General features: G+C 41.0%; 1 non-coding gene across 1 annotated transcript; it reads right to left on the bottom strand.

Moving 5' to 3' along the window:
* Positions 1 to 1,222: 1,222 nt before the first annotated feature.
* On the bottom strand, positions 1,223 to 1,295 carry TRNAA-AGC (transfer RNA alanine (anticodon AGC)). The gene has a single exon. It is a non-coding gene; the product is annotated as a tRNA-Ala (tRNA).
* Between the last annotated feature and the right edge of the window lie 9,591 nt (positions 1,296 to 10,886).

Below are 10,886 nucleotides of genomic sequence, written 5' to 3'. Positions count from 1 at the left end.
AATGGTCCCCTAGGATGTGATTTAAGAGCAAAGTTAGTGTTAGAAAAGCTGAGCTGGGGGCCAGAAGTACTGTAAGACTTGAAGCTCCCAGGCTCTTGAAGGCAATGGTGGAGGAAGTGTGCAAAGGGGGAACAGCTCCACATATAAAGGGAGTCCCTGAGTCTATCCAACAGAAGCCCAGAGGGCTCAGAAGAAAGATGTCCTTTAAATGTAGGGACAGAATTCCAAAGAAGGAGCCAGATAAAACTGCCCTCCTACAGGTACTTGGAGAAATGGCGATGAGGTGCTAGCAAGAACTGCCGTTTACTGAGTGCTTACTCAGTGCCAGGTACCCTATCTGCCTTCTCTCATAAGCTCTCATAGCACTCCTTGGAGGCAGGTGTTGGGATGACCACCTCTTCCCAAACGAGGGAAGTGAGGGAAAGAGAGGTTGAGAGACTTATCCACAGACACACAGCTGGTCTCTCTTACTCTCATGCCCAGCTGTAACCACCACATACCCCTCCATCCACCATGCCCCCGCCCCATCGCTACTGAAACAATGACGTCATGCTCATGTACCAAACTAGGATGCTTCCCCCAATGAAGATGAACCTCAGGCAGCAAGCATTGCATTTTATGTCATCATCTAACAAACGATGAGTTAGCTAAATGCTGGACACTGGATAATGGGAATTCAGCTGTGGATAATCCAGAGATAGGTCCCTGCCCTCACAGCACTTCCAGTATAACCTTAGAGACCAGCATTCAACAAGAAATAATCACATGATTGTTAAAGCACTAGCTGACAGCATCAAAGGGCTTCGAAAATGACAGTGCAAGGGATTTTTTTTTCCCAGGCCCTTTTGAGTGCCCAAGATCCTTTTTGGGAGTCAGTGAGGTGAAAATTACTTTCATAATAATGCTAAGGCATTAATTACCTTTTCTACTGAGTTAACATTTGCACTAATAGTCCAAAAACAATGGTGGGTAAAACTGCTGGTGCCTTAGCAAGAATCAAGGCAGTAGCACCAAACAATACTGAGAGTCTTTGTAATCAAAAATGTAGTGCACTGTCAGCCTTGGAAAAAAGCCATTTTCCCTGAAGAATATCTTTGGTGAAGCAGTAAAAATTATTAATTTAAATAAATCCCAACACTTAAGTACATAGCTTTTTTTTTTTTTGGTTTGGGTTTTTTGGGGGGTGGGTATTTATTTGTTTATTTATTTATTATTTTTTTAATGGAGGTACTGGGGATTGAACCCAGGACCTTGTGCATGCTAAGCACACACTCTACCACTGAGCTATACCCTCCCCTAGTACATAACTTTTAATGTTAAATTAATTATTGCCAATAACAAAAGGGGAAGCTGCATTAAGCACTCCTGCTACATTCCCAAGCGTAAGTATGATCTTGAGGAAAAGCATTTGTAAGGTGGCTTAAACTAAAGAATGAACTAGCCACTTTTTCAGGGAACAGCACTTTGACTTGAGTGAGCAACTGACAGACAAACTACGGTTATTATGACTTGAATCTTTGGCAGACATTTTCTCTAAAATGAACTAAGTGAGCTTGTCACCATAAGAAAATAGGTGATGATACTTGTTGTCAATGATCAAAGATGAAATTCTACTAGAAAAGTAGAATTTCCAAAATCTACTATCCACCACCATAATCTTAACAGCTTCTCAATACTCACTGAATTTTCTGAAGAGGTGTTGGTGATATTAATAAACATGATTTTTAAAAATACTTATAATAAATGTGTCAACCTTTGGACAAAACTGCAAAACTCAGTGAACAAAGACCAATGCATAAAATAGTGTTATAAATTATGCATAGGTAGAAGATCTATTAAAGTAGAAGATAGACCAATGGATTTAGTGTTGCAGAGTACAAAAAGTTCATTGATAGGTTTCAGATTCCATATTGCTACTAATATATAAGAAATGACTGTTGAGTTTTGCTATTTTAACTGAAAAGAACATTCACAATTATCTAAAGAGTCTATTAAAATACTCCTCTCTTTTTGAACTATAAATCTGTATGAAGTCAGATTTTCTTCTTATACATTAACCAAAATAACATCACAAAAGATTGAGTGTAAAAGCAGATATGAGAATCCAGCTGCCTTTCATCGCTAGATGTTAAAAGAGATTTGTAGTGATCTGAAACAGTAGCACTGTTATGAAATGTTTTGGTTTTGGAAAATAGTTATTTTTCATTAAAAATACATTATTTATACTTAAATTTAATGCTTAGTATTGTTATATTTAAATAAATTTTAAAATATTTTGAAAGTTTCTCAGCTTTCATTTCTAATATGGTTAAATACTAATGGACATAACCCACAAAACCAAAGCTCTTCAACAATTTCTTAGCAAGTAAAAAAATCCTGAGGCCAAAACGTGTGAGAACTGATGACTTCAATCTCTGTGGTCAGTAAGATAATTAATGAGATGAAAAACCATTTGAATAATTAGGTACTGTCTTTCCAAGGCTTCTGCGTGTTTTATTCATTTTTCTTATTTTATTCATTTAATAAATATTTATTAGCTGTCAGACATAATAATTATTAACTAGTACTTCTGCTAATAAGACCTACAGAACTTTTGGCTTTCCTTTTCATTTTACAATTTGAACTGAATTAATAAGCGCTTGAATTAATGCAGACCACAGAGCCACACAGCGTAGGGACACAGGCGTCCACCTATAAGCTGCGTGATGTAGGTTAGGGTTCTTAACCTCTCTGTGTCTCAATATCCTCACTTTTACGTTGGAGATAACCATACACATCCACCCCATAGGGCTGCGGCAAGGGAAAAAAAGCATGAAAAGTGTTTATTATAGTGCCAACATCGTAAATGTGGCACAACTATCGGCTGGAATTATATTACAAGATAGCTCACTATCAGTGTCATCCAATTTTGAAAAATCCCATTCAACAACATGTTTACTTTGAAGATAAGGAAATCCGTCGTTAAAGGGCCTGTTTGAATGTCCTGGACATAACAGTCTGAGGGCCTCCCACTCTTCCGAAGGAAAGAGAAGCCAAAATTCTCTTATACCTACCTGATCACCATACTTCAATTGATTTGAACTTGTCTCCCTAACCTCAGCTGATTGGACCAGGGATTCATCACTCTATAGACTGACCAGCAACCACTCAGACAGCTGGCCTGTCAAAAGAGCTCTGCCAACAAGGTACCAGCTGACCAATCAGGACCTCTCCTGGGTTTGACCAGAAATCCACCAAGGGGCTTGGCAAGTGAGAGTGGTGGGCAGTTTGTTTGTGCTGGGCAGGAGAAGGGGATGCAGGAGCATCGTGCCGAGATTTACTCTTCTAGACAGAAAATCACCAAAATCCTTTCAAATCTGATAGCCACTGACACACTCAGCCAAGACCCTGAGTTCTTCCATCTCCCCAAGGCTAGAGCTCACCACTCTGCATTCTGAGGCCTGAGGCTTGTCTGCTTCGGGTCAGAAGGCCTGGCCACTCCGCAAAGTGTAAAGTCTTCCTGCTGCACCTTGTTCCCATTATCTCTGCAGGGCCTGCTCTTTAGATTTCAGCCATGGATGACAGAAAAGGGAGAATGAGCCCCTTTCTGTTTGTTTGATGTTTTTTCCCCACATGGTCAGCTGCCATCAAAGGTCCCATCACACTGTCTCCATTTCTACTGCTGGGCCAGGGCCCAGGAGGTGGCCGCTAGTGGGCACTTCTATTGCAGCTGCGATCGACAGGCATAACCTTGCAATGTTGCCAAACGAAGCAGAGGTAGGGGTACCAGGTGATGAAGAAGGGATAGAGAATCTCAGTATCACCAAAAGCATTTCCTGGGTAGTAGTACAAAGAAATAGAGAGTTGGGGGACCTCAGCTTACCTATAATTCATATCAACCATTTCAGTCTTCATCATGGAAGACTGAGACTTTTCAGACTTATGTAAGTTACCCTTAATCACCAAAACATCCCATTTTTCAACTAGGTTGCTGCCTTAAATCCTTTCCTTACAGAAAATCTACTGCCACCATGGTGTGTAAACTAGTCTTTCCAGATGAATCACTGGATTCGTTAAACAGAGCCCCTACACAGGTTCAGGACCCTTCTGCGGCCCTTTCCCTGCGCACAACCAGCGGAGAGGCTGGTATTCACTGAGTATGTGCAGAAGAGTGGATTCGAGTGGCAAGGCATGTCCAGAGGTGATTCCTTCCTTCTCTCTGCCAAAGCCAGAGGACTGAGTGTCTAAACCAGAAGATTTTCAGGGAGTAAGATACCTAACCCTTCCTAGAATGAGATCAGGAAAGAAGTCATTCTCTAACAACCCAGAATCAATGCTCCTGAACACGGCCTTCTCTAAGGCTTACCTACAGAGCGTTAGGACATTCTGAGGCCCGGTGTATACATTCAGATTGTGTCCTGATAATTCTGTAATCGGGGGCTTTGAACCAGTGCAAGGCCTTTGCTTTGTAATCATTGGGAAGTCAGGTGGCAAGTATTTACTGAGCATTTATTAAAGATTTTCAGGCCACAAAATGATGAGGTTGCAGCTGTCTTTCAAGGAGATTGATCTGTCAGTAATTCACCTGGTTGATGGACATCAAAGAACACAGCTGTGGCTGATCCAGCAGTTAAGTTAGGATATTGCGAGGCATGAATAAGAATGGTGGCAGGTGAAACAGAGAAGGATGGAATAGTGGAATCAACCCGGTAATAGGCAAATAGAGTGTGGTGGGTGTAGAACCAGACCATTATGGATCCAATTCGAACACCAGCACTTTCCCCAGCAAGTGACCTAATCTTCCCACATGTCAGTTTTTTAATCTATAAAATGAGAACAATAATACCCACTCCTAGATAGACAGACAGACAGGTTCACACTCTTCCAAAAGGTAGCTATAGATATTTGACTGCTGTCTGTTCACCAAAATCTATTTTCTCTTCTCCCTGGGAAGACAGCTGAAGTTAAATATTGCCACATGACTGAGCTCTAGTCAATGCACTGTGAGTAGAAATGTGTGCCATTTCCAGGCCTGGCCTTTTTAGATCCCCCATTGGAGGTTCTCCATACTTTTTCTCCATCTGCTGGCTCAACACAGAGATCTCCAAGGACTCAGAGAACAGAGCCATGAGACTCAAGAGGTTCACTTCCCTGGACAACCGTGGGAAGACTGCCGACCGGCTGGGAATGACTGTTTGAAAGTTCATGTGAGTGAGAAATGAATTTCTATTCATATGAAGCCAATAAGATTTGGGGCTTTATCTCTATCTTTCTATTTTTGCACAGAACCTGACATCATAATTCCTCAATAAATGATCATGATCTCCTTTTTGGGTATTTTCAGATATATATATATAAACCTGCAAGTTCTCAGTTTAAGAAGACAACACACACACACACACACACACACACACACATAGTAATACTTGCTAGATGTCGTTTATATGATGCAGACAACAGAAGTTCAGAAAGTTCAAAGTCCCCAGAGGTAGGGAGATCTGAGATAGCTTCACATAGCAGGTAGCACTGAGCTTGTCTTTGAAGATGGGGTATGAATTGTCTGGATAATGGAGACTCCATTCATTCACCAACATTTAAAAAAATCAACAAGAAATTCCCCGATCATCCAGTATCTACCCCTGTAATCTGGAGAACCCTTCAGCTCTTATTCAATATTTCTCCCATCATTCATGGCTTCTGCCAGTGATGTCCAATGTGGTCTGGCCCTGGTTATGCTGTCAGCCATCTGCAACTTTCTGAAATCACCTAACATCCACTTTCCATCCCCAGAAGCTTTGGCTCAAGAAAGGAAGGATGTCCAGCTTCAGAACTGCTGATACCCTTCCACTTGAGTTCATCATAGCCCTGAGTTTGTGGCTTTAAAAAAAAAACTGCTAGTTAACGAGACTATAATTATTCATGTATATTGCTCCCATTTATCGCCTTGGTCCTTGCAGCTATTGATCAATTAATCCATTTTAATTACTATTTCCCTTTGGCTATGCAAGCAAAGAACTTCATTTCAGAAATCAAAAGACTGGTCAATCCAATTAAAGGGTTTTCTTTTTTAATCATTACCATACAAAGAAAGTTTGCAACATAAACTTACTGCTCTAATTTTCCTCCACAAATAATGAGTTATAAATGGTACAATGGAAATCCTGTCATGATTTATAAGTTGCTTTAATCAAAACCATCGCCCTACAGCCATTAAAAACAGTCGGGTGCATATTTTATATGAATAGTAGAAACTACCTTTGTAACTTCCCAAGTTCTCAACTTTCTTGATCTGAGGAGGAGCTATTTTTCATTCTCCAGTCCTGCGATCGGAGACCAGGAGGGTGGTGGGTAGATAGGAAAGGGAGAGGCGGATGGGTCTTCCTCTTCAGAGAAAGAGGGCAAGGCTTTATCCCCTGCTTAGAGATTAGCCAGATAAACCTGGAGAGGCCAGTTTATCTGCCTTGGGAAACTGGTGGCTGCAGGGTGTGAAGAGGGATGCGGGACTTAAGCTACTTGTTCTGAATTTCTGATGCACTCTCAGAGAGGGTCTTGTCTCACTTTTCAGTTCTCCTTTATGAAGCACATTTTCCGTGAGGGGAACACCACTTTCTCTGGAGAACTGTGAATCTGGGAGGAGTAAGTCATTGAAGCCTGCAAGGGAATACCCACTCATTTGCAAATTGGCAAACAGAGTCTCCCACAAAGTAGAAGAAGGCTTGATTCAGGGCTTAAAGAAAACAATGGAGTCCATTTAACAAAGCCAACATTTAAAACAGTGCGCTTTAAAAAAATAAGTTAATAAAGCAGCCTTTTAAACTTTAATGCATGCTTATTAGCTTTATTTTCAAACTACCATCTGTTACCTCAGTAAGAGTTTATTGGCTTATCATCATGATTCATCACTTACATGATTTCTGAGCTATGAATGACAATGTTGATTGGAATTTTGCAAATGGCAACAACCCTTTTGCATCTGAGCCAGCTTTCCCAAATCATGCAGGACCTTCGAATAGAACAGGTATCTTCTATTGCCCAGCAATTCGCAAGAGAAAGATACAAGGAGAGACAAACTCATCTCTCCGATGAGTCTGCCATCAAACCCTCTTTATTGCGCTCCTTCAAGATCCTGACATTGTTAAAACCTTCCCATCAGTTTTATTTGTGTTTTATGGAGACATAGCAATGAGCCTCAGTAGGGGTGGCTTTGGGATCGCCTCCCAGTGGCACCCCCTCCTGCTCCATCATCTCAGGAAGGCAGAGGAGTGGTAGAAGGCAGAGGAGTGGTAGAAGGCAGAGAGGGGATGGGGGTGGGGGGTGGGGGTGAGCAGTGGAGTGGTGAGTAATTACTAGGGAAAAAATAGGAGCTTCCAACCTTTTATCAGAGCAAGTATCAAATACTGTTTGGCCCAAGTACATTTTGTCCCATTCTGCTTCTTATGCAAATTAAACATCTAGAGACCAGCCTGCCACAAAAGTTGACTCCGCTTCCCCAACTTTATTCAGCTTGCCCTTGAAAGGAGTATCATGTACCTGGTTGTTAGCTGGGACCCCCTTCAAGAAATTGAAGGCAAGATCTTATCATGATTTGGCTTCTTTAGAAATTAAAGGCACCTGCTCTTAGAGAAGGTGGGCTTCTAAAGAGAGACATATTCCCATTAGAGAACATCCAGAGTTCATACAGGGACACTACTGACCTGTCCTCCCAGCCTGAGGATACCAGCCTCAGACGGATAAACCAGTGAACATTTGTTGAGCTCTTACTGTGTGCCAGGAACTGTGCTAAGTAACTGACATGCGTTGTTTCATCAGGCCCTTGCAACAGCCACAGGAGATACGAAGCCTGATTGTACAGATTTGGAAACTGAAGGCTTGGAAAGATCAAGTTACTTGCCCATGATCACACAACTGGAAATGTGACAGAGCCACAACCTCCAGTTCCATACAGTACCCGTGACACAATTCAGCACTGATGACAATAAGGTATACATACCATTGAGTGATAACCCACTCCTAACAGGCTCCACAATTTGGATTTTCCAAGCAGAACTGGGCATAACATGAAAATCTTCCCTGATGCCCTGCCCCTCTAGAAGAAAATAAGCCTTTCTGTGCAAACCAACTTACATTTCATTTAATACTCCAAGTAACGTTACAGCATAGATATTATCAGATCCTTTCAGTAAAAGAGGAAATTCAGGCTCACAGAAGCTAAGTAAGTTGCCCATGAACCCACAGCTAGTAAGTGGTGGAGGTAGGCTCTCGATCCCAGGCCGACTGCAGAGTCTGTCTGCCCAGCATCTTGTAGGTATCCAGCAGACACTTCCACTGGGAGACAGGACAGGCCTTTAGTTCCACTGTGTCCCCTTCCATAAGTGAACTCTGCCCTTTCAGGTCAGAGCTAAGATGATCCTATTGACCTGCCAGGGTCAAGGTTGGCTGAAAAGGACATATTTGAAGAAGGGTGAAGAGAATCTTCTTGAAATAGAAACAAGTATGCTAACATACAAGGAGAGCCATACTGAAGGGTCAGTGACGAATAATCATTTATGTGAACTCAGAGGGGCCGTTTCTTATGCAACTAGGTTTAGATTCTGTGACTCAGCTTACTTGTTACTTTCTCTGTCAGGCATGTTGACTCGCCCTTTTCCCCCCTTTCCAGTCCACGTTCCCAGGACAGATTTCCATCCCTCTGTGCACCTGCCACCCACCCACCCGTTTCCCAGTTCTGCTGATTTGCCTGTATCTTCCCAGGAGCTCGTCCAGTGCCTGGTGTACTGTATGAACTCAAATGTGTTTTTTAAAATATGGAAGAAGGAAGAAGCTCAGAGTTAGTGCTAAGCCTAGGGAAGAGAAACTCAAGAGAATTTACACATGCTTGTGAAATTCATGTGCCATTTTTTTGCTCAGGAATAATGCCTATAATGAGTTATAGACACTAGTATAAAACTGCTGACGTTTCCAGGTCACATTAAATTCCATCCTAGTGTGAAAAAAAAAATGAATGAGGTCCCTCCTCTTCCCCTCTTTAGCCCACTGAGTCTTTATTCATAAGCTATAGTGACTGCATGTGTGTTGTACAGCATATGTGTTTCATGTTGTGTGAATCCACAGTGGGCACTTCAGGGCGCTTCCAAGGAAAAGTAAAACAACTTAAGGTTACATACGTGTTGCCAGAAACTGTTAGTTGTCTTTTCAAATCTATTCCTTTCTCTAGCACTTTACAGTTTACAAGAGCCTTCTCATCATGGCTCTTCCGCCCTGTGGGGTGAGCCCAGGGCTGTGGCTTCCACTTACAGAGGAGTCAGAGAAATCTTTGGTGGCTTGCTGTATGGCTGTTTCCTCGGTTCTTCACTACCATCATTGCAAGGCATACGATCGCTTTCACAACAGGATTTGGGGATATAAGGAAACTCTACCATGTTGTTTATGCATATTGCTAATAAGACACATCCCACTGTTTCTGAGACATTTAAGTTACATACACTTGGAGGGCGAGACATGTATCTTAAAACTAAGGAAATGTAGTGAGAGGCAAAACAATGGCTTAACACGGCATTCTAACTCTGAGTCACTGTGTGCGGTTTACCTTCTCAGCTACATTAGAAACTCTGCAAGGCAGGGTATTTTCCTATACTTCTTACATCTGTCCCTCAAAAAGCTTAATGTGGTGGCTTTTGTATGATATGCTCTCTGTTGGTTGATAAAAGAGTCTGTTTCCTCTAAAAACAAAACTAAAAGAAATTCTTATTTTTCATTCTTAAATTTCTGGGCGCTAAACATTGCCCGGTAGTATATTTGGAAAGTTCCAGGACAAGCATTTTATCTTGTTTTTGGTGGGATCTTGTTTGGTGACGAAGGATTGAATTGTAAAATTGCCTTCCTGAGAAAGACAAATACCATATGATACTACTTAGCTGTGGAATCTGAAATATGATACAAATGAACTTATTTACAAAACAGAAACAGACTCACAGACATAGAAAACAAACTTATGGTTACCAAAGGGGAAAGGGGAGGAGGAGGGATAAATTAGGAGTTTGGGATTAGCAGATAACAAACTACTTTATATAAACTAGATAAACAACAAGGTCCTACTGTATAGCATAGGGAACTATCTATATTCAATATCCTGGAATAAACCATAATGGGAAAGAATATGAAAAAGAACATATATACATATATGTAACTGAATCATTTTGCTGGATACCAGAAACTAACACAACATTGTAAATCAACTATACTTTGATAAAAAATAAAAATTAAAAAAAAGATTGCCTATTTAAGTTCCTTCTTCCAATATCATCACTCTGGAAGACTAACACAACTTTAGAAACCTAGGGGGTCAACAATCAAAAGTTGTATTTCAGGATAAAGATCTAGGTGAACTTTAGGATGAAACTCCAGAAGTTCAGATTTTATTATAAAATATGAGAGAAAAAAATTTTTTAATATGTTTATATTAACAGAAACAGCCTAATTTTTGTTCAGTATCAACAAAATGCTGAACCTAAGTCTTCTTCAGCTCCAAGTTCAGATAACTGACACATAAAAACAAGAAAGCAAGAACTAAAGTGAAGAAAGAGAGATGTAAAGAAAGAAAATTGTCTCCTGGAACTATGCAGAAATTAGTTTGTCTTCAATCAGAGCTATTTTTTGTAGGAGGAGGAAAAAATTCAACTTTTTTATTCCAACCCTGGTTTAAAAAGTGGTTAAAAAAAAAAGTCCTTCCTACTCTGTAAAGTAAAAGAAATTAGCCTCAAGTGGCTGTAACTGAGCTGCCCATCGGATTGTGTGCAAGGTTGCCTTTTATTCCCCCTGCAGTGGATAATGGCGTGTTCATTGTGATTTATCTGGAGCCGGTTTCTTTTTCACCCTCGGCCTATATAAAGTTGAGCTAGGACTAGGGC

This window comes from Camelus bactrianus, chromosome 11, assembly GCF_048773025.1.
Source record: "Camelus bactrianus isolate YW-2024 breed Bactrian camel chromosome 11, ASM4877302v1, whole genome shotgun sequence".
In the NCBI taxonomy this organism is placed as follows: domain Eukaryota; kingdom Metazoa; phylum Chordata; class Mammalia; order Artiodactyla; family Camelidae; genus Camelus; species Camelus bactrianus.
The sequence above is the reverse complement of the archived record's forward strand: the minus strand, read 5'-3'. Positions and strand labels throughout refer to the sequence as shown.